The following is a 26,510-nucleotide window of genomic DNA, read 5'->3' as shown; positions in this document are numbered from 1 at the left end:
CAGTTAAACATCTTTACATTTCTGCGCCCTTTAGGGGGTGAAAGCATTCCTTTGTCTTTTAGATTGTGGAGCTAACAGTCCCTTAAGCACACTGCCAGAGAAAGTATCACTTTGTTAGTAAAGTAAAGGGCTGAAAAGCTAAGCTAAACTATGTAGCTTCAAGAATAAAAAAGAGAAATAAGTACAGACATAACCTTGCTAGAAAGCATGCATATAATTCAGAAAATATCAGGGGTGTCGGCCGGCCATTCTTCACCGAGGGGCATCCCTGCACCCCTCGGCCCTTCTACTCATCAATTATTTATTATTTATTGCTTTTAGGAGAAAACCTCTATAGCATTTTAACAGAAAGCAGAAGGTCAAGAATAATATATAGATACTTCTTGATCATCCAATTAACCAGCAAACTTAGAAGGACCATGCATATATATTTAGACAAAGAACTGGAGGGAGAAGGAAACATTAACCAGATGGAGGCCATAAACCTGATTCGACATCTTATCTGGGCAGGATTCCTTTCTGATTGTCTCAAATGGGACTGTGTGCTCCTCCAATAATTAACTGAAAAATATCTTGAAAGTTACCTGCAGGTGGTCACATTCTCTTATGCTATCTAATTTTCCCAGGAGATAGTGCCTCCCAAGCAGCCACCCAAAGGAGTGAAAACTGGAGGTTAAGAAAGGAAAAGGAATGAAGGGCAATTAGAAGCAGCACAGGTTTCAGAACTATGTGAGGGGCTGGCCGGTTATTCTTCACCAAGGGGCGGCCCTGCACCCCTCAGCGTTAATCGGCTGGTCCCTGTCAAACAGCCAATCAAATGATGTAGCCACGGCTCCCAGCAGAGGAGCTGCTTCCAAGATGACTCACTCACATGACTGGCAAGTCGATGCTGGCTTTTGGCAGGAGGCCTTAGTTCTTCGTCATGTGGCGTCTCCATAGGGCTGCTTGAGTCTCCTTAAGGTTCCACATGGCCACTGACTTCCCCAGCGCAAGTGATCTGAGAGAGAGCAGGGCCAAGCTGCACTGTCTTTAATGATACAGTCTTGGAAGCCACACTCCATCATTCCCACACTTTTCTTGGTGACACAGCTCAGCCCTATTCTGTGTGGAGGGGACAACACAAGGGCGTGACTACCAGGAGGTGAGAATTGTTGGAGGTCAGCTTGGAGGTGGGTGATCATAGAAGTTAATTAATTTAAAAGTGAAGTAATGCATGCCTAGTGGATGGCAAGCAGTTAATTTGTGAACAAGAGAAGGCAAAAGGGAGAGAAATTTTAAAACAGGGGTTGAAATGACTTGTGTGGTTAGCGTGCTAAGGAATCAATACGAAGTTACTGAAAGTATTGCTTAGCAGCTGTTGAAGTTAGACAATGGTATTTTAGACATTTGGATAACTTTTTATTTGAATGTTTTATATGCTATTTTCCCCCCTGCTTAGGATCAGCAAAGTCTCTTCTAAGTGATCAACGAAGACAAATGTTCCAGAAATACCTAGAGGAAAAGCGACTGAAAAAATTGAGAAACCTCAGCGATGACCACTTATAGTGGGTGTTTATAGACATGATAAGCCTATTTTTCTTTCACGAATACCAGCACACCAACCAAAAAAGGTAAATTTAGTATCATAACTTGATATTCAGGAATAGTTCTTAACCAGACTCTTCTTTAAGAGATTATACTTGAGGAATTCCAAGATGGCGCCGTGAGTAGTCCTCTTTGTCTCTCGCCCTTCGAGTCTACAATTATTTGGACACTTATCGCTTGACAAAGGATATCCAGACAGCATCTCAGGACGTCTGAGACACCCACGCGACTATACATCGGAAGGCGGACGGACTTTCCTCCGGGAGGATGTGGAAATAGGTGAAAACTCTCCGACCCCGACGGGCAGCCTAGTACCCGCAAGCGGCTTTCTTCCAACGGACGCCCCCAGAGGATCCACACACATCTAGGGCAGGAGCGAGAACACAACAGAGGAGCGACGGTGGAAACAGGTGACCAGAACCCTACTTAAACCCCCCGCAATTACTCCTAAACGCAGAGGGAAACTTTGGAGTTGCACACCTGAGCCCGCGGGGAGAGTCTCTCCCCGCCATTGGCGGGGAGACCCGGCCTGGTGCTCGGGGCGCCCGGAGGGTCCCAGAGAGAGACACGGAGGGCACGGAGGTCTCCCAGCTGCCGTTGCCCGCCCCGTGGGACTAGGGATTGCCGGAGATCTCGGAGAGGACCGGGGCGGGGGAACTTTCAAAGGCGGGTCCGGCGACCCGGTGGGGAAGCGCCGGAGCTCCGCCAGGCAGCAGACAAAACTCTCAGTCTGCCGGTAGCAGAGGGGCCACGCTGAGCACTCAGGGCTCCCGGCAGAGGCCCGGAGAGAAGCCCAGAGGGCGGGGCGACCCCCAGCTGCCGTTGCCCGCCCCGGGGGACTAGGGATTGCCGGAGATCTCGGAGAGGACCGGGGCGGGGGAACTTTCAAAGGCCGGATCGGCGACCCGGAGGGGAAGCGCCGGAGCTCCGCCAGGCAGCAGACAAAACTCTCTGTCTGCCGGTAGCAGAGGGGCCACGCTGAGCACTCAGGGCTCCCGGCAGAGGCCCGGACAGAAGCCCAGAGCGCGGGGCGACCCCCAGCTGCCGTTGCCCGCCCCGTGGGACTAGGGATTGCCGGAGATCTCGGAGAGGACCGGGGCGGGGGAACTTTCAAAGGCCGGATCGGCGACCCGGAGGGGAAGTGCCGGAGCTCCCCCAGGCAGCAGACAAAACTCTCTGTCTGCCGGTAGCAGAGGGGCCACGCTGAGCACTCAGGGCTCCCGGCAGAGGCCCGGAGAGAAGCCCAGAGCGCGGGGCGACCCCCAGCTGCCGTTGCCCGCCCCGTGGGACTAGGGATTGCCGGAGATCTCGGAGAGGACCGGGGTGGGGGAACTTTCAAAGGCGGGTCCGGCGACCCGGAGGGGAAGCGCCGGAGCTCCGCCAGGCAGCAGACAAAAATCTCTGTCTGCCGGTAGCAGAGGGGCCACGCTGAGCATTCAGAGCTCCCGGCAGAGGCCCGGAGAGAAGCCCAGAGGGCGGGGCGACCCCCAGCTGCCGTTGCCCACCCGGTGAGGCTAGGGATTGCCGGAGATCTCGGAGAGGACTGGGGCTGGAGAGAGTTCCAGAGACCCAGCTTAGTAGCCTAGGGGGAAGCCCTACAGGCTCACAGAAGCCTTAGGGAAAGCCTCTGCACAGCACCAGTAGAAGGCACCCAGCCGCCAGCCACAAGGCTGGAAGACCCCAGGGCAAAAGCAGCATAGCTAGGTGTACTAACCACAGACTGTAGAAGATGCCCCCCAATGGAGTTCCTGTAGCAAGGGATGATGGGGGCATCCCTTGAACATCTTCCCTATTCTGCCTGACAGTAATAGGTGCCTGGCGTATGGTCCCCAGGAGAGAAAAGGAGAAAGAAAAGGAGCCATTACCTTGAAAATCCCCCCACTGGGGTTCCTGTAGCAAGGGATGATGGGGGCATCCCTTGAACATCTTCCCTATTCTGCCTGGCAGGAATAGGTGCCTGGCGTATGGTCCCAGAGAAAGGGAGCCATTACCTTGAAAATCCCCCCACTGGGGTTCCTGTAGCAAGGGATGATCGGGGCATCCCTTGAACATCTTCCCTATTCTGCCTGGCAGGAATAGGTGCCTGGTGAATGGTCCCAGAGAAAGGGAGCCATTACCTTGAAAATCCCCCCATTGGGGTTCCTGTAGCAAGGGATGATGGGGGCATCCCTTGAACATCTTCCCTATTCTGCCTGGCAGGAATAGGTGCCTGGCGTATGGTCCCAGGAGAGAAAAGGACAAAGACAGTGAGAAAGAGAAAGACAGTGAGGAATTTTCCGCCAGTCTGGGGGACATTCTACCCAATTGCATCCTGGAGCCATTCTCCCAAGAAGGGGTTCCCATACTCCACCAAAGGTTAGAGTTTGGTACTTCCCTTGAACTGGAGTCCCGAGTGGGACTTTCCTCGCAGTTCAGAGCGTGGTCAGGTGCCAGAGGGAGGGATCCCAATCCAGCCTTAGGAAAAGAAACCTTCCACGGGAGTCTTGGAGATTTGCGGCTGTCCTAATGACTTAAGTGGCCGACCCGCGCCCACGTAAAATTTGTCTATTAGAGATAGAGTCAGGAAGGAATGGATTAATTCATTCTCCATCACCCTGAGGCTTAAGGTACTGAATCTCTTCAAGCTGAATGCCACAATTTGCCCCATAGAGTAGCCATGGGCAGCAAACGTGGATTCATACAGCCATCCAAGAAAGTTCCCGATGGAGCAGTGAATCTAGATCCATCCTTGAAAAAGAGAAAGGCATAAGGAAGAAAAGGGCACTTACCAGAACTCGAGCTCACAAGCCGATAAAGCAAGTCCCCGTACGGGCCACCAGAAATGATGCGGGATCGGTGAGCCGAGGAGTCGAAAGAAAGATTTCTTAGACTCTCAAGATCTGGCAGTAGTGCTCTTTTATTTAGAGAATAGTGAGGAATAGCATGGGGACAGGACCCATGGGCAGGCAGAGCTGGTGTGTGGGGACAAGACCCACGGGCAGTCAGAGCTCCTGCTGCTGCCCCCGCTGGCATGGGGACAGGTCCCATGGGCAGGCAGAGCTAGTGTGTGGGGACAAGACCCACAGGCAGTCAGAGCTCCTGCTGCTGCCGCTGCTGCTGCCCCCGCTGGCATGGGGACAGGACCCATGGGCAGGCAGAGCTGGTGCGTGGGGACAGGACCCACGGGCAGTCAGAGCTCCTGCTGCTGCCGCTGCTGCTGCCCCCGCTGGCATGGGGACAGGACCCATGGGCAGGCAGAGCTGGTGCGTGGGGACAGGACCCACGGGCAGTCAGAGCTCCTGCTGCTGCCCTGAGTTGAGGGTTAGGGCTAATTTTATAAGGCATGGGTACGTGACTTATTTTTACTGGAAAAAAAAAGAAAAGATGATGTAAAAAGTCATTAGATGATTTCAGTGCAGATGGGGTCTGGTTATTGTGCGGTCATATAACTTTAGATACGAATCTGGCCATATAGATCGGCATGCAGGTGAGGATGCCCCAGGCTTCTCTCCCTGGGGCGGTCCTAATTCATACCATAAAAAAAGTCCACTGGGTCGTATAGTTTGGCATGTAGGCCAGGTCACCTTGGGCTTCTCTAGCTGGGGCAGCCTTAATCCACATCAGTAGCCACTCACATTTTTCAAACAAGTTTAAATAAACATGAGAGTACATAGTAGAAACCTGAGTTGAGAATCATAGGTGGGAGGTAAGGAATCTGACAGGTTGCAGTCAAGGTGTCATCCAGGGGTGCCTCTGAAGCTTGACTGAGGCTGGAGGAGTGCCGGGGTCCCGCCCCGGCGGAGTCCAGGTTCCTGAGGGGTGGACGGCGTCGGCACGATGAGTGAGGGGGAAATAAAGGGGACGTGAGACTTGGGTTGGTGTTAGCAAGTCCGACTTTACTGTGCACAAGTGTCGTTTATATATTTTTCAGGATTAGTACAGAAATAGTTCTACAAATATTCTCAGAGAGATAAGGAAATAAAAAACGAGCACAAGAATATTTATTAGCATTCTATTCTATAGAGCATAAGGTTAATGGTAGTCTTCTCCGCAATTAACTGGTGTTTGTTTTCTCTAAGCTAAAGGAGATAGGTACCTAGGCGTCTGTTGTGATTCATGGTAAAGTTAAATCCAAGAGAGAAGGTCCAGGCCTCCGGACAGGACAGCAGTCCGTCTGGTTGCATCCTGGTGGAGCCATCCCTGCCTCCCTCAATCATTTACGCTATTAGTGTAGACGGTTAATGGGAACAAAAGGCGACTCCAGGGTGTCTTATCCACAGGGCTATCTGCATTCTCAGCGGGCAGTTAAACATCTTTACATTTCTGCGCCCTTTAGGGGGTGAAAGCATTCCTTTGTCTTTTAGATTGTGGAGCTAACAGTCCCTTAAGCACACTGCCAGAGAAAGTATCACTTTGTTAGTAAAGTAAAGGGCTGAAAAGCTAAGCTAAACTATGTAGCTTCAAGAATAAAAAAGAGAAATAAGTACAGACATAACCTTGCTAGAAAGCATGCATATAATTCAGAAAATATCAGGGGTGTCGGCCGGCCATTCTTCACCGAGGGGCATCCCTGCACCCCTCGGCCCTTCTACTCATCAATTATTTATTATTTATTGCTTTTAGGAGAAAACCTCTATAGCATTTTAACAGAAAGCAGAAGGTCAAGAATAATATATAGATACTTCTTGATCATCCAATTAACCAGCAAACTTAGAAGGACCATGCATATATATTTAGACAAAGAACTGGAGGGAGAAGGAAACATTAACCAGATGGAGGCCATAAACCTGATTCGACATCTTATCTGGGCAGGATTCCTTTCTGATTGTCTCAAATGGGACTGTGTGCTCCTCCAATAATTAACTGAAAAATATCTTGAAAGTTACCTGCAGGTGGTCACATTCTCTTATGCTATCTAATTTTCCCAGGAGATAGTGCCTCCCAAGCAGCCACCCAAAGGAGTGAAAACTGGAGGTTAAGAAAGGAAAAGGAATGAAGGGCAATTAGAAGCAGCACAGGTTTCAGAACTATGTGAGGGGCTGGCCGGTTATTCTTCACCAAGGGGCGGCCCTGCACCCCTCAGCGTTAATCGGCTGGTCCCTGTCAAACAGCCAATCAAATGATGTAGCCACGGCTCCCAGCAGAGGAGCTGCTTCCAAGATGACTCACTCACATGACTGGCAAGTCGATGCTGGCTTTTGGCAGGAGGCCTTAGTTCTTCGTCATGTGGCGTCTCCATAGGGCTGCTTGAGTCTCCTTAAGGTTCCACATGGCCACTGACTTCCCCAGCGCAAGTGATCTGAGAGAGAGCAGGGCCAAGCTGCACTGTCTTTAATGATACAGTCTTGGAAGCCACACTCCATCATTCCCACACTTTTCTTGGTGACACAGCTCAGCCCTATTCTGTGTGGAGGGGACAACACAAGGGCGTGACTACCAGGAGGTGAGAATTGTTGGAGGTCAGCTTGGAGGTGGGTGATCATAGAAGTTAATTAATTTAAAAGTGAAGTAATGCATGCCTAGTGGATGGCAAGCAGTTAATTTGTGAACAAGAGAAGGCAAAAGGGAGAGAAATTTTAAAACAGGGGTTGAAATGACTTGTGTGGTTAGCGTGCTAAGGAATCAATACGAAGTTACTGAAAGTATTGCTTAGCAGCTGTTGAAGTTAGACAATGGTATTTTAGACATTTGGATAACTTTTTATTTGAATGTTTTATATGCTATTTTCCCCCCTGCTTAGGATCAGCAAAGTCTCTTCTAAGTGATCAACGAAGACAAATGTTCCAGAAATACCTAGAGGAAAAGCGACTGAAAAAATTGAGAAACCTCAGCGATGACCACTTATAGTGGGTGTTTATAGACATGATAAGCCTATTTTTCTTTCACGAATACCAGCACACCAACCAAAAAAGGTAAATTTAGTATCATAACTTGATATTCAGGAATAGTTCTTAACCAGACTCTTCTTTAAGAGATTATACTTGAGGAATTCCAAGATGGCGCCGTGAGTAGTCCTCTTTGTCTCTCGCCCTTCGAGTCTACAATTATTTGGACACTTATCGCTTGACAAAGGATATCCAGACAGCATCTCAGGACGTCTGAGACACCCACGCGACTATACATCGGAAGGCGGACGGACTTTCCTCCGGGAGGATGTGGAAATAGGTGAAAACTCTCCGACCCCGACGGGCAGCCTAGTACCCGCAAGCGGCTTTCTTCCAACGGACGCCCCCAGAGGATCCACACACATCTAGGGCAGGAGCGAGAACACAACAGAGGAGCGACGGTGGAAACAGGTGACCAGAACCCTACTTAAACCCCCTGCAATTACTCCTAAACGCAGAGGGAAACTTTGGAGTTGCACACCTGAGCCCGCGGGGAGAGTCTCTCCCCGCCATTGGCGGGGAGACCCGGCCTGGTGCTCGGGGCGCCCGGAGGGTCCCAGAGAGAGACACGGAGGGCACGGAGGTCTCCCAGCTGCCGTTGCCCGCCCCGTGGGACTAGGGATTGCCGGAGATCTCGGAGAGGACCGGGGCGGGGGAACTTTCAAAGGCGGGTCCGGCGACCCGGTGGGGAAGCGCCGGAGCTCCGCCAGGCAGCAGACAAAACTCTCAGTCTGCCGGTAGCAGAGGGGCCACGCTGAGCACTCAGGGCTCCCGGCAGAGGCCCGGAGAGAAGCCCAGAGGGCGGGGCGACCCCCAGCTGCCGTTGCCCGCCCCGGGGGACTAGGGATTGCCGGAGATCTCGGAGAGGACCGGGGCGGGGGAACTTTCAAAGGCCGGATCGGCGACCCGGAGGGGAAGCGCCGGAGCTCCGCCAGGCAGCAGACAAAACTCTCTGTCTGCCGGTAGCAGAGGGGCCACGCTGAGCATTCAGAGCTCCCGGCAGAGGCCCGGAGAGAAGCCCAGAGGGCGGGGCGACCCCCAGCTGCCGTTGCCCACCCGGTGAGGCTAGGGATTGCCGGAGATCTCGGAGAGGACTGGGGCTGGAGAGAGTTCCAGAGACCCAGCTTAGTAGCCTAGGGGGAAGCCCTACAGGCTCACAGAAGCCTTAGGGAAAGCCTCTGCACAGCACCAGTAGAAGGCACCCAGCCGCCAGCCACAAGGCTGGAAGACCCCAGGGCAAAAGCAGCATAGCTAGGTGTACTAACCACAGACTGTAGAAGATGCCCCCCAATGGAGTTCCTGTAGCAAGGGATGATGGGGGCATCCCTTGAACATCTTCCCTATTCTGCCTGACAGTAATAGGTGCCTGGCGTATGGTCCCCAGGAGAGAAAAGGAGAAAGAAAAGGAGCCATTACCTTGAAAATCCCCCCACTGGGGTTCCTGTAGCAAGGGATGATGGGGGCATCCCTTGAACATCTTCCCTATTCTGCCTGGCAGGAATAGGTGCCTGGCGTATGGTCCCAGAGAAAGGGAGCCATTACCTTGAAAATCCCCCCACTGGGGTTCCTGTAGCAAGGGATGATCGGGGCATCCCTTGAACATCTTCCCTATTCTGCCTGGCAGGAATAGGTGCCTGGTGAATGGTCCCAGAGAAAGGGAGCCATTACCTTGAAAATCCCCCCATTGGGGTTCCTGTAGCAAGGGATGATGGGGGCATCCCTTGAACATCTTCCCTATTCTGCCTGGCAGGAATAGGTGCCTGGCGTATGGTCCCAGGAGAGAAAAGGACAAAGACAGTGAGAAAGAGAAAGACAGTGAGGAATTTTCCGCCAGTCTGGGGGACATTCTACCCAATTGCATCCTGGAGCCATTCTCCCAAGAAGGGGTTCCCATACTCCACCAAAGGTTAGAGTTTGGTACTTCCCTTGAACTGGAGTCCCGAGTGGGACTTTCCTCGCAGTTCAGAGCGTGGTCAGGTGCCAGAGGGAGGGATCCCAATCCAGCCTTAGGAAAAGAAACCTTCCACGGGAGTCTTGGAGATTTGCGGCCGTCCTAATGACTTAAGTGGCCGACCCGTGCCCACGTAAAATTTGTCTATTAGAGATAGAGTCAGGAAGGAATGGATTAATTCATTCTCCATCACCCTGAGGCTTAAGGTACTGAATCTCTTCAAGCTGAATGCCACAATTTGCCCCATAGAGTAGCCATGGGCAGCAAACGTGGATTCATACAGCCATCCAAGAAAGTTCCCGATGGAGCAGTGAATCTAGATCCATCCTTGAAAAAGAGAAAGGCATAAGGAAGAAAAGGGCACTTACCAGAACTCGAGCTCACAAGCCGATAAAGCAAGTCCCCGTACGGGCCACCAGAAATGATGCGGGATCGGTGAGCCGAGGAGTCGAAAGAAAGATTTCTTAGACTCTCAAGATCTGGCAGTAGTGCTCTTTTATTTAGAGAATAGTGAGGAATAGCATGGGGACAGGACCCATGGGCAGGCAGAGCTGGTGTGTGGGGACAAGACCCACGGGCAGTCAGAGCTCCTGCTGCTGCCCCCGCTGGCATGGGGACAGGTCCCATGGGCAGGCAGAGCTAGTGTGTGGGGACAAGACCCACAGGCAGTCAGAGCTCCTGCTGCTGCCGCTGCTGCTGCCCCCGCTGGCATGGGGACAGGACCCATGGGCAGGCAGAGCTGGTGCGTGGGGACAGGACCCACGGGCAGTCAGAGCTCCTGCTGCTGCCGCTGCTGCTGCCCCCGCTGGCATGGGGACAGGACCCATGGGCAGGCAGAGCTGGTGCGTGGGGACAGGACCCACGGGCAGTCAGAGCTCCTGCTGCTGCCCTGAGTTGAGGGTTAGGGCTAATTTTATAAGGCATGGGTACGTGACTTATTTTTACTGGAAAAAAAAAGAAAAGATGATGTAAAAAGTCATTAGATGATTTCAGTGCAGATGGGGTCTGGTTATTGTGCGGTCATATAACTTTAGATACGAATCTGGCCATATAGATCGGCATGCAGGTGAGGATGCCCCAGGCTTCTCTCCCTGGGGCGGTCCTAATTCATACCATAAAAAAAGTCCACTGGGTCGTATAGTTTGGCATGTAGGCCAGGTCACCTTGGGCTTCTCTAGCTGGGGCAGCCTTAATCCACATCAGTAGCCACTCACATTTTTCAAACAAGTTTAAATAAACATGAGAGTACATAGTAGAAACCTGAGTTGAGAATCATAGGTGGGAGGTAAGGAATCTGACAGGTTGCAGTCAAGGTGTCATCCAGGGGTGCCTCTGAAGCTTGACTGAGGCTGGAGGAGTGCCGGGGTCCCGCCCCGGCGGAGTCCAGGTTCCTGAGGGGTGGACGGCGTCGGCACGATGAGTGAGGGGGAAATAAAGGGGACGTGAGACTTGGGTTGGTGTTAGCAAGTCCGACTTTACTGTGCACAAGTGTCGTTTATATATTTTTCAGGATTAGTACAGAAATAGTTCTACAAATATTCTCAGAGAGATAAGGAAATAAAAAACGAGCACAAGAATATTTATTAGCATTCTATTCTATAGAGCATAAGGTTAATGGTAGTCTTCTCCGCAATTAACTGGTGTTTGTTTTCTCTAAGCTAAAGGAGATAGGTACCTAGGCGTCTGTTGTGATTCATGGTAAAGTTAAATCCAAGAGAGAAGGTCCAGGCCTCCGGACAGGACAGCAGTCCGTCTGGTTGCATCCTGGTGGAGCCATCCCTGCCTCCCTCAATCATTTACGCTATTAGTGTAGACGGTTAATGGGAACAAAAGGCGACTCCAGGGTGTCTTATCCACAGGGCTATCTGCATTCTCAGCGGGCAGTTAAACATCTTTACATTTCTGCGCCCTTTAGGGGGTGAAAGCATTCCTTTGTCTTTTAGATTGTGGAGCTAACAGTCCCTTAAGCACACTGCCAGAGAAAGTATCACTTTGTTAGTAAAGTAAAGGGCTGAAAAGCTAAGCTAAACTATGTAGCTTCAAGAATAAAAAAGAGAAATAAGTACAGACATAACCTTGCTAGAAAGCATGCATATAATTCAGAAAATATCAGGGGTGTCGGCCGGCCATTCTTCACCGAGGGGCATCCCTGCACCCCTCGGCCCTTCTACTCATCAATTATTTATTATTTATTGCTTTTAGGAGAAAACCTCTATAGCATTTTAACAGAAAGCAGAAGGTCAAGAATAATATATAGATACTTCTTGATCATCCAATTAACCAGCAAACTTAGAAGGACCATGCATATATATTTAGACAAAGAACTGGAGGGAGAAGGAAACATTAACCAGATGGAGGCCATAAACCTGATTCGACATCTTATCTGGGCAGGATTCCTTTCTGATTGTCTCAAATGGGACTGTGTGCTCCTCCAATAATTAACTGAAAAATATCTTGAAAGTTACCTGCAGGTGGTCACATTCTCTTATGCTATCTAATTTTCCCAGGAGATAGTGCCTCCCAAGCAGCCACCCAAAGGAGTGAAAACTGGAGGTTAAGAAAGGAAAAGGAATGAAGGGCAATTAGAAGCAGCACAGGTTTCAGAACTATGTGAGGGGCTGGCCGGTTATTCTTCACCAAGGGGCGGCCCTGCACCCCTCAGCGTTAATCGGCTGGTCCCTGTCAAACAGCCAATCAAATGATGTAGCCACGGCTCCCAGCAGAGGAGCTGCTTCCAAGATGACTCACTCACATGACTGGCAAGTCGATGCTGGCTTTTGGCAGGAGGCCTTAGTTCTTCGTCATGTGGCGTCTCCATAGGGCTGCTTGAGTCTCCTTAAGGTTCCACATGGCCACTGACTTCCCCAGCGCAAGTGATCTGAGAGAGAGCAGGGCCAAGCTGCACTGTCTTTAATGATACAGTCTTGGAAGCCACACTCCATCATTCCCACACTTTTCTTGGTGACACAGCTCAGCCCTATTCTGTGTGGAGGGGACAACACAAGGGCGTGACTACCAGGAGGTGAGAATTGTTGGAGGTCAGCTTGGAGGTGGGTGATCATAGAAGTTAATTAATTTAAAAGTGAAGTAATGCATGCCTAGTGGATGGCAAGCAGTTAATTTGTGAACAAGAGAAGGCAAAAGGGAGAGAAATTTTAAAACAGGGGTTGAAATGACTTGTGTGGTTAGCGTGCTAAGGAATCAATACGAAGTTACTGAAAGTATTGCTTAGCAGCTGTTGAAGTTAGACAATGGTATTTTAGACATTTGGATAACTTTTTATTTGAATGTTTTATATGCTATTTTCCCCCCTGCTTAGGATCAGCAAAGTCTCTTCTAAGTGATCAACGAAGACAAATGTTCCAGAAATACCTAGAGGAAAAGCGACTGAAAAAATTGAGAAACCTCAGCGATGACCACTTATAGTGGGTGTTTATAGACATGATAAGCCTATTTTTCTTTCACGAATACCAGCACACCAACCAAAAAAGGTAAATTTAGTATCATAACTTGATATTCAGGAATAGTTCTTAACCAGACTCTTCTTTAAGAGATTATACTTGAGGAATTCCAAGATGGCGCCGTGAGTAGTCCTCTTTGTCTCTCGCCCTTCGAGTCTACAATTATTTGGACACTTATCGCTTGACAAAGGATATCCAGACAGCATCTCAGGACGTCTGAGACACCCACGCGACTATACATCGGAAGGCGGACGGACTTTCCTCCGGGAGGATGTGGAAATAGGTGAAAACTCTCCGACCCCGACGGGCAGCCTAGTACCCGCAAGCGGCTTTCTTCCAACGGACGCCCCCAGAGGATCCACACACATCTAGGGCAGGAGCGAGAACACAACAGAGGAGCGACGGTGGAAACAGGTGACCAGAACCCTACTTAAACCCCCCGCAATTACTCCTAAACGCAGAGGGAAACTTTGGAGTTGCACACCTGAGCCCGCGGGGAGAGTCTCTCCCCGCCATTGGCGGGGAGACCCGGCCTGGTGCTCGGGGCGCCCGGAGGGTCCCAGAGAGAGACACGGAGGGCACGGAGGTCTCCCAGCTGCCGTTGCCCGCCCCGTGGGACTAGGGATTGCCGGAGATCTCGGAGAGGACCGGGGCGGGGGAACTTTCAAAGGCGGGTCCGGCGACCCGGTGGGGAAGCGCCGGAGCTCCGCCAGGCAGCAGACAAAACTCTCAGTCTGCCGGTAGCAGAGGGGCCACGCTGAGCACTCAGGGCTCCCGGCAGAGGCCCGGAGAGAAGCCCAGAGGGCGGGGCGACCCCCAGCTGCCGTTGCCCGCCCCGGGGGACTAGGGATTGCCGGAGATCTCAGAGAGGACCGGGGCGGGGGAACTTTCAAAGGCGGGTCCGGCGACCCGGTGGGGAAGCGCCGGAGCTCCGCCAGGCAGCAGACAAAACTCTCAGTCTGCCGGTAGCAGAGGGGCCACGCTGAGCACTCAGGGCTCCCGGCAGAGGCCCGGAGAGAAGCCCAGAGGGCGGGGCGACCCCCAGCTGCCGTTGCCCGCCCCGGGGGACTAGGGATTGCCGGAGATCTCAGAGAGGACCGGGGCGGGGGAACTTTCAAAGGCCGGATCGGCGACCCGGAGGGGAAGCGCCGGAGCTCCGCCAGGCAGCAGACAAAACTCTCTGTCTGCCGGTAGCAGAGGGGCCACGCTGAGCACTCAGGGCTCCCGGCAGAGGCCCGGACAGAAGCCCAGAGCGCGGGGCGACCCCCAGCTGCCGTTGCCCGCCCCGTGGGACTAGGGATTGCCAGAGATCTCGGAGAGGACCGGGGCGGGGGAACTTTCAAAGGCCGGATCGGCGACCCGGAGGGGAAGTGCCGGAGCTCCCCCAGGCAGCAGACAAAACTCTCTGTCTGCCGGTAGCAGAGGGGCCACGCTGAGCACTCAGGGCTCCCGGCAGAGGCCCGGAGAGAAGCCCAGAGCGCGGGGCGACCCCCAGCTGCCGTTGCCCGCCCCGTGGGACTAGGGATTGCCGGAGATCTCGGAGAGGACCGGGGTGGGGGAACTTTCAAAGGCGGGTCCGGCGACCCGGAGGGGAAGCGCCGGAGCTCCGCCAGGCAGCAGACAAAAATCTCTGTCTGCCGGTAGCAGAGGGGCCACGCTGAGCATTCAGAGCTCCCGGCAGAGGCCCGGAGAGAAGCCCAGAGGGCGGGGCGACCCCCAGCTGCCGTTGCCCACCCGGTGAGGCTAGGGATTGCCGGAGATCTCGGAGAGGACTGGGGCTGGAGAGAGTTCCAGAGACCCAGCTTAGTAGCCTAGGGGGAAGCCCTACAGGCTCACAGAAGCCTTAGGGAAAGCCTCTGCACAGCACCAGTAGAAGGCACCCAGCCGCCAGCCACAAGGCTGGAAGACCCCAGGGCAAAAGCAGCATAGCTAGGTGTACTAACCACAGACTGTAGAAGATGCCCCCCAATGGAGTTCCTGTAGCAAGGGATGATGGGGGCATCCCTTGAACATCTTCCCTATTCTGCCTGACAGTAATAGGTGCCTGGCGTATGGTCCCCAGGAGAGAAAAGGAGAAAGAAAAGGAGCCATTACCTTGAAAATCCCCCCACTGGGGTTCCTGTAGCAAGGGATGATGGGGGCATCCCTTGAACATCTTCCCTATTCTGCCTGGCAGGAATAGGTGCCTGGCGTATGGTCCCAGAGAAAGGGAGCCATTACCTTGAAAATCCCCCCACTGGGGTTCCTGTAGCAAGGGATGATCGGGGCATCCCTTGAACATCTTCCCTATTCTGCCTGGCAGGAATAGGTGCCTGGTGAATGGTCCCAGAGAAAGGGAGCCATTACCTTGAAAATCCCCCCATTGGGGTTCCTGTAGCAAGGGATGATGGGGGCATCCCTTGAACATCTTCCCTATTCTGCCTGGCAGGAATAGGTGCCTGGCGTATGGTCCCAGGAGAGAAAAGGACAAAGACAGTGAGAAAGAGAAAGACAGTGAGGAATTTTCCGCCAGTCTGGGGGACATTCTACCCAATTGCATCCTGGAGCCATTCTCCCAAGAAGGGGTTCCCATACTCCACCAAAGGTTAGAGTTTGGTACTTCCCTTGAACTGGAGTCCCGAGTGGGACTTTCCTCGCAGTTCAGAGCGTGGTCAGGTGCCAGAGGGAGGGATCCCAATCCAGCCTTAGGAAAAGAAACCTTCCACGGGAGTCTTGGAGATTTGCGGCCGTCCTAATGACTTAAGTGGCCGACCCGCGCCCACGTAAAATTTGTCTATTAGAGATAGAGTCAGGAAGGAATGGATTAATTCATTCTCCATCACCCTGAGGCTTAAGGTACTGAATCTCTTCAAGCTGAATGCCACAATTTGCCCCATAGAGTAGCCATGGGCAGCAAACGTGGATTCATACAGCCATCCAAGAAAGTTCCCGATGGAGCAGTGAATCTAGATCCATCCTTGAAAAAGAGAAAGGCATAAGGAAGAAAAGGGCACTTACCAGAACTCGAGCTCACAAGCCGATAAAGCAAGTCCCCGTACGGGCCACCAGAAATGATGCGGGATCGGTGAGCCGAGGAGTCGAAAGAAAGATTTCTTAGACTCTCAAGATCTGGCAGTAGTGCTCTTTTATTTAGAGAATAGTGAGGAATAGCATGGGGACAGGACCCATGGGCAGGCAGAGCTGGTGTGTGGGGACAAGACCCACGGGCAGTCAGAGCTCCTGCTGCTGCCCCCGCTGGCATGGGGACAGGTCCCATGGGCAGGCAGAGCTAGTGTGTGGGGACAAGACCCACAGGCAGTCAGAGCTCCTGCTGCTGCCGCTGCTGCTGCCCCCGCTGGCATGGGGACAGGACCCATGGGCAGGCAGAGCTGGTGCGTGGGGACAGGACCCACGGGCAGTCAGAGCTCCTGCTGCTGCCGCTGCTGCTGCCCCCGCTGGCATGGGGACAGGACCCATGGGCAGGCAGAGCTGGTGCGTGGGGACAGGACCCACGGGCAGTCAGAGCTCCTGCTGCTGCCCTGAGTTGAGGGTTAGGGCTAATTTTATAAGGCATGGGTACGTGACTTATTTTTACTGGAAAAAAAAAGAAAAGATGATGTAAAAAGTCATTAGATGATTTCAGTGCAGATGGGGTCTGGTTATTGTGCGGTCATATAACTTTAGATACGAATCTGGCCATATAGATCGGCATGCAGGTGAGGATGCCCCAGGCTTCTCTCCCTGGGGCGGTCCTAATTCATACCATAAAAAAAGTCCACTGGGTCGTATAGTTTGGCATGTAGGCCAGGTCACCTTGGGCTTCTCTAGCTGGGGCAGCCTTAATCCACATCAGTAGCCACTCACATTTTTCAAACAAGTTTAAATAAACATGAGAGTACATAGTAGAAACCTGAGTTGAGAATCATAGGTGGGAGGTAAGGAATCTGACAGGTTGCAGTCAAGGTGTCATCCAGGGGTGCCTCTGAAGCTTGACTGAGGCTGGAGGAGTGCCGGGGTCCCGCCCCGGCGGAGTCCAGGTTCCTGAGGGGTGGACGGCGTCGGCACGATGAGTGAGGGGGAAATAAAGGGGACGTGAGACTTGGGTTGGTGTTAGCAAGTCCGACTTTACTGTGCACAAGTGTCGTTTATATATTTTTCAGGATTAGTACAGAAATAGTTCTACAAATATTCTCAGAGAGATAAGGAAATAAAAAACGAGCACAAGAATATTTATTAGCATTCTATTCTATAGAGCATAAGGTTAATGGTAGTCTTCTCCGCAATTAACTGGTGTTTGTTTTCTCTAAGCTAAAGGAGATAGGTACCTAGGCGTCTGTTGTGATTCATGGTAAAGTTAAATCCAAGAGAGAAGGTCCAGGCCTCCGGACAGGACAGCAGTCCGTCTGGTTGCATCCTGGTGGAGCCATCCCTGCCTCCCTCAATCATTTACGCTATTAGTGTAGACGGTTAATGGGAACAAAAGGCGACTCCAGGGTGTCTTATCCACAGGGCTATCTGCATTCTCAGCGGGCAGTTAAACATCTTTACATTTCTGCGCCCTTTAGGGGGTGAAAGCATTCCTTTGTCTTTTAGATTGTGGAGCTAACAGTCCCTTAAGCACACTGCCAGAGAAAGTATCACTTTGTTAGTAAAGTAAAGGGCTGAAAAGCTAAGCTAAACTATGTAGCTTCAAGAATAAAAAAGAGAAATAAGTACAGACATAACCTTGCTAGAAAGCATGCATATAATTCAGAAAATATCAGGGGTGTCGGCCGGCCATTCTTCACCGAGGGGCATCCCTGCACCCCTCGGCCCTTCTACTCATCAATTATTTATTATTTATTGCTTTTAGGAGAAAACCTCTATAGCATTTTAACAGAAAGCAGAAGGTCAAGAATAATATATAGATACTTCTTGATCATCCAATTAACCAGCAAACTTAGAAGGACCATGCATATATATTTAGACAAAGAACTGGAGGGAGAAGGAAACATTAACCAGATGGAGGCCATAAACCTGATTCGACATCTTATCTGGGCAGGATTCCTTTCTGATTGTCTCAAATGGGACTGTGTGCTCCTCCAATAATTAACTGAAAAATATCTTGAAAGTTACCTGCAGGTGGTCACATTCTCTTATGCTATCTAATTTTCCCAGGAGATAGTGCCTCCCAAGCAGCCACCCAAAGGAGTGAAAACTGGAGGTTAAGAAAGGAAAAGGAATGAAGGGCAATTAGAAGCAGCACAGGTTTCAGAACTATGTGAGGGGCTGGCCGGTTATTCTTCACCAAGGGGCGGCCCTGCACCCCTCAGCGTTAATCGGCTGGTCCCTGTCAAACAGCCAATCAAATGATGTAGCCACGGCTCCCAGCAGAGGAGCTGCTTCCAAGATGACTCACTCACATGACTGGCAAGTCGATGCTGGCTTTTGGCAGGAGGCCTTAGTTCTTCGTCATGTGGCGTCTCCATAGGGCTGCTTGAGTCTCCTTAAGGTTCCACATGGCCACTGACTTCCCCAGCGCAAGTGATCTGAGAGAGAGCAGGGCCAAGCTGCACTGTCTTTAATGATACAGTCTTGGAAGCCACACTCCATCATTCCCACACTTTTCTTGGTGACACAGCTCAGCCCTATTCTGTGTGGAGGGGACAACACAAGGGCGTGACTACCAGGAGGTGAGAATTGTTGGAGGTCAGCTTGGAGGTGGGTGATCATAGAAGTTAATTAATTTAAAAGTGAAGTAATGCATGCCTAGTGGATGGCAAGCAGTTAATTTGTGAACAAGAGAAGGCAAAAGGGAGAGAAATTTTAAAACAGGGGTTGAAATGACTTGTGTGGTTAGCGTGCTAAGGAATCAATACGAAGTTACTGAAAGTATTGCTTAGCAGCTGTTGAAGTTAGACAATGGTATTTTAGACATTTGGATAACTTTTTATTTGAATGTTTTATATGCTATTTTCCCCCCTGCTTAGGATCAGCAAAGTCTCTTCTAAGTGATCAACGAAGACAAATGTTCCAGAAATACCTAGAGGAAAAGCGACTGAAAAAATTGAGAAACCTCAGCGATGACCACTTATAGTGGGTGTTTATAGACATGATAAGCCTATTTTTCTTTCACGAATACCAGCACACCAACCAAAAAAGGTAAATTTAGTATCATAACTTGATATTCAGGAATAGTTCTTAACCAGACTCTTCTTTAAGAGATTATACTTGAGGAATTCCAAGATGGCGCCGTGAGTAGTCCTCTTTGTCTCTCGCCCTTCGAGTCTACAATTATTTGGACACTTATCGCTTGACAAAGGATATCCAGACAGCATCTCAGGACGTCTGAGACACCCACGCGACTATACATCGGAAGGCGGACGGACTTTCCTCCGGGAGGATGTGGAAATAGGTGAAAACTCTCCGACCCCGACGGGCAGCCTAGTACCCGCAAGCGGCTTTCTTCCAACGGACGCCCCCAGAGGATCCACACACATCTAGGGCAGGAGCGAGAACACAACAGAGGAGCGACGGTGGAAACAGGTGACCAGAACCCTACTTAAACCCCCCGCAATTACTCCTAAACGCAGAGGGAAACTTTGGAGTTGCACACCTGAGCCCGCGGGGAGAGTCTCTCCCCGCCATTGGCGGGGAGACCCGGCCTGGTGCTCGGGGCGCCCGGAGGGTCCCAGAGAGAGACACGGAGGGCACGGAGGTCTCCCAGCTGCCGTTGCCCGCCCCGTGGGACTAGGGATTGCCGGAGATCTCGGAGAGGACCGGGGCGGGGGAACTTTCAAAGGCGGGTCCGGCGACCCGGTGGGGAAGCGCCGGAGCTCCGCCAGGCAGCAGACAAAACTCTCAGTCTGCCGGTAGCAGAGGGGCCACGCTGAGCACTCAGGGCTCCCGGCAGAGGCCCGGAGAGAAGCCCAGAGGGCGGGGCGACCCCCAGCTGCCGTTGCCCGCCCCGGGGGACTAGGGATTGCCGGAGATCTCGGAGAGGACCGGGGCGGGGGAACTTTCAAAGGCCGGATCGGCGACCCGGAGGGGAAGCGCCGGAGCTCCGCCAGGCAGCAGACAAAACTCTCTGTCTGCCGGTAGCAGAGGGGCCACGCTGAGCACTCAGGGCTCCCGGCAGAGGCCCGGACAGAAGCCCAGAGCGCGGGGCGACCCCCAGCTGCCGTTGCCCGCCCCGTGGGACTAGGGATTGCCGGAGATCTCGGAGAGGACCGGGGCGGGGGAACTTTCAAAGGCCGGATCGGCGACCCGGAGGGGAAGTGCCGGAGCTCCCCCAGGCAGCAGACAAAACTCTCTGTCTGCCGGTAGCAGAGGGGCCACGCTGAGCACTCAGGGCTCCCGGCAGAGGCCCGGAGAGAAGCCCAGAGCGCGGGGCGACCCCCAGCTGCCGTTGCCCGCCCCGTGGGACTAGGGATTGCCGGAGATCTCGGAGAGGACCGGGGTGGGGGAACTTTCAAAGGCGGGTCCGGCGACCCGGAGGGGAAGCGCCGGAGCTCCGCCAGGCAGCAGACAAAAATCTCTGTCTGCCGGTAGCAGAGGGGCCACGCTGAGCATTCAGAGCTCCCGGCAGAGGCCCGGAGAGAAGCCCAGAGGGCGGGGCGACCCCCAGCTGCCGTTGCCCACCCGGTGAGGCTAGGGATTGCCGGAGATTTCGGAGAGGACTGGGGCTGGAGAGAGTTCCAGAGACCCAGCTTAGTAGCCTAGGGGGAAGCCCTACAGGCTCACAGAAGCCTTAGGGAAAGCCTCTGCACAGCACCAGTAGAAGGCACCCAGCCGCCAGCCACAAGGCTGGAAGACCCCAGGGCAAAAGCAGCATAGCTAGGTGTACTAACCACAGACTGTAGAAGATGCCCCCCAATGGAGTTCCTGTAGCAAGGGATGATGGGGGCATCCCTTGAACATCTTCCCTATTCTGCCTGACAGTAATAGGTGCCTGGCGTATGGTCCCCAGGAGAGAAAAGGAGAAAGAAAAGGAGCCATTACCTTGAAAATCCCCCCACTGGGGTTCCTGTAGCAAGGGATGATGGGGGCATCCCTTGAACATCTTCCCTATTCTGCCTGGCAGGAATAGGTGCCTGGCGTATGGTCCCAGAGAAAGGGAGCCATTACCTTGAAAATCCCCCCACTGGGGTTCCTGTAGCAAGGGATGATCGGGGCATCCCTTGAACATCTTCCCTATTCTGCCTGGCAGGAATAGGTGCCTGGTGAATGGTCCCAGAGAAAGGGAGCCATTACCTTGAAAATCCCCCCATTGGGGTTCCTGTAGCAAGGGATGATGGGGGCATCCCTTGAACATCTTCCCTATTCTGCCTGGCAGGAATAGGTGCCTGGCGTATGGTCCCAGGAGAGAAAAGGACAAAGACAGTGAGAAAGAGAAAGACAGTGAGGAATTTTCCGCCAGTCTGGGGGACATTCTACCCAATTGCATCCTGGAGCCATTCTCCCAAGAAGGGGTTCCCATACTCCACCAAAGGTTAGAGTTTGGTACTTCCCTTGAACTGGAGTCCCGAGTGGGACTTTCCTCGCAGTTCAGAGCGTGGTCAGGTGCCAGAGGGAGGGATCCCAATCCAGCCTTAGGAAAAGAAACCTTCCACGGGAGTCTTGGAGATTTGCGGCCGTCCTAATGACTTAAGTGGCCGACCCGCGCCCACGTAAAATTTGTCTATTAGAGATAGAGTCAGGAAGGAATGGATTAATTCATTCTCCATCACCCTGAGGCTTAAGGTACTGAATCTCTTCAAGCTGAATGCCACAATTTGCCCCATAGAGTAGCCATGGGCAGCAAACGTGGATTCATACAGCCATCCAAGAAAGTTCCCGATGGAGCAGTGAATCTAGATCCATCCTTGAAAAAGAGAAAGGCATAAGGAAGAAAAGGGCACTTACCAGAACTCGAGCTCACAAGCCGATAAAGCAAGTCCCCGTACGGGCCACCAGAAATGATGCGGGATCGGTGAGCCGAGGAGTCGAAAGAAAGATTTCTTAGACTCTCAAGATCTGGCAGTAGTGCTCTTTTATTTAGAGAATAGTGAGGAATAGCATGGGGACAGGACCCATGGGCAGGCAGAGCTGGTGTGTGGGGACAAGACCCACGGGCAGTCAGAGCTCCTGCTGCTGCCCCCGCTGGCATGGGGACAGGTCCCATGGGCAGGCAGAGCTAGTGTGTGGGGACAAGACCCACAGGCAGTCAGAGCTCCTGCTGCTGCCGCTGCTGCTGCCCCCGCTGGCATGGGGACAGGACCCATGGGCAGGCAGAGCTGGTGCGTGGGGACAGGACCCACGGGCAGTCAGAGCTCCTGCTGCTGCCGCTGCTGCTGCCCCCGCTGGCATGGGGACAGGACCCATGGGCAGGCAGAGCTGGTGCGTGGGGACAGGACCCACGGGCAGTCAGAGCTCCTGCTGCTGCCCTGAGTTGAGGGTTAGGGCTAATTTTATAAGGCATGGGTACGTGACTTATTTTTACTGGAAAAAAAAAGAAAAGATGATGTAAAAAGTCATTAGATGATTTCAGTGCAGATGGGGTCTGGTTATTGTGCGGTCATATAACTTTAGATACGAATCTGGCCATATAGATCGGCATGCAGGTGAGGATGCCCCAGGCTTCTCTCCCTGGGGCGGTCCTAATTCATACCATAAAAAAAGTCCACTGGGTCGTATAGTTTGGCATGTAGGCCAGGTCACCTTGGGCTTCTCTAGCTGGGGCAGCCTTAATCCACATCAGTAGCCACTCACATTTTTCAAACAAGTTTAAATAAACATGAGAGTACATAGTAGAAACCTGAGTTGAGAATCATAGGTGGGAGGTAAGGAATCTGACAGGTTGCAGTCAAGGTGTCATCCAGGGGTGCCTCTGAAGCTTGACTGAGGCTGGAGGAGTGCCGGGGTCCCGCCCCGGCGGAGTCCAGGTTCCTGAGGGGTGGACGGCGTCGGCACGATGAGTGAGGGGGAAATAAAGGGGACGTGAGACTTGGGTTGGTGTTAGCAAGTCCGACTTTACTGTGCACAAGTGTCGTTTATATATTTTTCAGGATTAGTACAGAAATAGTTCTACAAATATTCTCAGAGAGATAAGGAAATAAAAAACGAGCACAAGAATATTTATTAGCATTCTATTCTATAGAGCATAAGGTTAATGGTAGTCTTCTCCGCAATTAACTGGTGTTTGTTTTCTCTAAGCTAAAGGAGATAGGTACCTAGGCGTCTGTTGTGATTCATGGTAAAGTTAAATCCAAGAGAGAAGGTCCAGGCCTCCGGACAGGACAGCAGTCCGTCTGGTTGCATCCTGGTGGAGCCATCCCTGCCTCCCTCAATCATTTACGCTATTAGTGTAGACGGTTAATGGGAACAAAAGGCGACTCCAGGGTGTCTTATCCACAGGGCTATCTGCATTCTCAGCGGGCAGTTAAACATCTTTACATTTCTGCGCCCTTTAGGGGGTGAAAGCATTCCTTTGTCTTTTAGATTGTGGAGCTAACAGTCCCTTAAGCACACTGCCAGAGAAAGTATCACTTTGTTAGTAAAGTAAAGGGCTGAAAAGCTAAGCTAAACTATGTAGCTTCAAGAATAAAAAAGAGAAATAAGTACAGACATAACCTTGCTAGAAAGCATGCATATAATTCAGAAAATATCAGGGGTGTCGGCCGGCCATTCTTCACCGAGGGGCATCCCTGCACCCCTCGGCCCTTCTACTCATCAATTATTTATTATTTATTGCTTTTAGGAGAAAACCTCTATAGCATTTTAACAGAAAGCAGAAGGTCAAGAATAATATATAGATACTTCTTGATCATCCAATTAACCAGCAAACTTAGAAGGACCATGCATATATATTTAGACAAAGAACTGGAGGGAGAAGGAAACATTAACCAGATGGAGGCCATAAACCTGATTCGACATCTTATCTGGGCAGGATTCCTTTCTGATTGTCTCAAATGGGACTGTGTGCTCCTCCAATAATTAACTGAAAAATATCTTGAAAGTTACCTGCAGGTGGTCACATTCTCTTATGCTATCTAATTTTCCCAGGAGATAGTGCCTCCCAAGCAGCCACCCAAAGGAGTGAAAACTGGAGGTTAAGAAAGGAAAAGGAATGAAGGGCAATTAGAAGCAGCACAGGTTTCAGAACTATGTGAGGGGCTGGCCGGTTATTCTTCACCAAGGGGCGGCCCTGCACCCCTCAGCGTTAATCGGCTGGTCCCTGTCAAACAGCCAATCAAATGATGTAGCCACGGCTCCCAGCAGAGGAGCTGCTTCCAAGATGACTCACTCACATGACTGGCAAGTCGATGCTGGCTTTTGGCAGGAGGCCTTAGTTCTTCGTCATGTGGCGTCTCCATAGGGCTGCTTGAGTCTCCTTAAGGTTCCACATGGCCACTGACTTCCCCAGCGCAAGTGATCTGAGAGAGAGCAGGGCCAAGCTGCACTGTCTTTAATGATACAGTCTTGGAAGCCACACTCCATCATTCCCACACTTTTCTTGGTGACACAGCTCAGCCCTATTCTGTGTGGAGGGGACAACACAAGGGCGTGACTACCAGGAGGTGAGAATTGTTGGAGGTCAGCTTGGAGGTGGGTGATCATAGAAGTTAATTAATTTAAAAGTGAAGTAATGCATGCCTAGTGGATGGCAAGCAGTTAATTTGTGAACAAGAGAAGGCAAAAGGGAGAGAAATTTTAAAACAGGGGTTGAAATGACTTGTGTGGTTAGCGTGCTAAGGAATCAATACGAAGTTACTGAAAGTATTGCTTAGCAGCTGTTGAAGTTAGACAATGGTATTTTAGACATTTGGATAACTTTTTATTTGAATGTTTTATATGCTATTTTCCCCCCTGCTTAGGATCAGCAAAGTCTCTTCTAAGTGATCAACGAAGACAAATGTTCCAGAAATACCTAGAGGAAAAGCGACTGAAAAAATTGAGAAACCTCAGCGATGACCACTTATAGTGGGTGTTTATAGACATGATAAGCCTATTTTTCTTTCACGAATACCAGCACACCAACCAAAAAAGGTAAATTTAGTATCATAACTTGATATTCAGGAATAGTTCTTAACCAGACTCTTCTTTAAGAGATTATACTTGAGGAATTCCAAGATGGCGCCGTGAGTAGTCCTCTTTGTCTCTCGCCCTTCGAGTCTACAATTATTTGGACACTTATCGCTTGACAAAGGATTTCCAGACAGCATCTCAGGACGTCTGAGACACCCACGCGACTATACATCGGAAGGCGGACGGACTTTCCTCCGGGAGGATGTGGAAATAGGTGAAAACTCTCCGACCCCGACGGGCAGCCTAGTACCCGCAAGCGGCTTTCTTCCAACGGACGCCCCCAGAGGATCCACACACATCTAGGGCAGGAGCGAGAACACAACAGAGGAGCGACGGTGGAAACAGGTGACCAGAACCCTACTTAAACCCCCCGCAATTACTCCTAAACGCAGAGGGAAACTTTGGAGTTGCACACCTGAGCCCGCGGGGAGAGTCTCTCCCCGCCATTGGCGGGGAGACCCGGCCTGGTGCTCGGGGCGCCCGGAGGGTCCCAGAGAGAGACACGGAGGGCACGGAGGTCTCCCAGCTGCCGTTGCCCGCCCCGTGGGACTAGGGATTGCCGGAGATCTCGGAGAGGACCGGGGCGGGGGAACTTTCAAAGGCGGGTCCGGCGACCCGGTGGGGAAGCGCCGGAGCTCCGCCAGGCAGCAGACAAAACTCTCAGTCTGCCGGTAGCAGAGGGGCCACGCTGAGCACTCAGGGCTCCCGGCAGAGGCCCGGAGAGAAGCCCAGAGGGCGGGGCGACCCCCAGCTGCCGTTGCCCGCCCCGGGGGACTAGGGATTGCCGGAGATCTCGGAGAGGACCGGGGCGGGGGAACTTTCAAAGGCCGGATCGGCGACCCGGAGGGGAAGCGCCGGAGCTCCGCCAGGCAGCAGACAAAACTCTCTGTCTGCCGGTAGCAGAGGGGCCACGCTGAGCATTCAGAGCTCCCGGCAGAGGCCCGGAGAGAAGCCCAGAGGGCGGGGCGACCCCCAGCTGCCGTTGCCCGCCCCGGGGGACTAGGGATTGCCGGAGATCTCGGAGAGGACCGGGGCGGGGGAACTTTCAAAGGCCGGATCGGCGACCCGGAGGGGAAGCGCCGGAGCTCCGCCAGGCAGCAGACAAAAATCTCTGTCTGCCGGTAGCAGAGGGGCCACGCTGAGCATTCAGAGCTCCCGGCAGAGGCCCGGAGAGAAGCCCAGAGGGCGGGGCGACCCCCAGCTGCCGTTGCCCACCCGGTGAGGCTAGGGATTGCCGGAGATCTCGGAGAGGACTGGGGCTGGAGAGAGTTCCAGAGACCCAGCTTAGTAGCCTAGGGGGAAGCCCTACAGGCTCACAGAAGCCTTAGGGAAAGCCTCTGCACAGCACCAGTAGAAGGCACCCAGCCGCCAGCCACAAGGCTGGAAGACCCCAGGGCAAAAGCAGCATAGCTAGGTGTACTAACCACAGACTGTAGAAGATGCCCCCCAATGGAGTTCCTGTAGCAAGGGATGATGGGGGCATCCCTTGAACATCTTCCCTATTCTGCCTGACAGTAATAGGTGCCTGGCGTATGGTCCCCAGGAGAGAAAAGGAGAAAGAAAAGGAGCCATTACCTTGAAAATCCCCCCACTGGGGTTCCTGTAGCAAGGGATGATGGGGGCATC

At 52.3% G+C, this 26,510-nt stretch overlaps 1 long non-coding RNA gene across 1 annotated transcript in view; it reads left to right on the top strand.

Moving 5' to 3' along the window:
* LOC138919311 (uncharacterized) overlaps nucleotides 1–26,510 on the top strand; it is a 150,984-nt gene that overhangs the window by 18,969 nt on the left and 105,505 nt on the right. The window contains exons 5-9 of the long non-coding RNA XR_011429420.1: nucleotides 1,439–1,994; nucleotides 7,304–7,859; nucleotides 12,719–13,274; nucleotides 18,809–19,364; nucleotides 24,674–25,229. This is a non-coding gene — a long non-coding RNA (uncharacterized lncRNA). The remainder of the gene's footprint in view (nucleotides 1–1,438; nucleotides 1,995–7,303; nucleotides 7,860–12,718; nucleotides 13,275–18,808; nucleotides 19,365–24,673; nucleotides 25,230–26,510) is intronic.

The sequence above is a fragment of the Equus caballus genome, chromosome 20 (genome assembly GCF_041296265.1).
Source record: "Equus caballus isolate H_3958 breed thoroughbred chromosome 20, TB-T2T, whole genome shotgun sequence".
NCBI classification, from domain to species: Eukaryota; Metazoa; Chordata; class Mammalia; order Perissodactyla; family Equidae; genus Equus; species Equus caballus.
The sequence above is the reverse complement of the archived record's forward strand: the minus strand, read 5'-3'. Positions and strand labels throughout refer to the sequence as shown.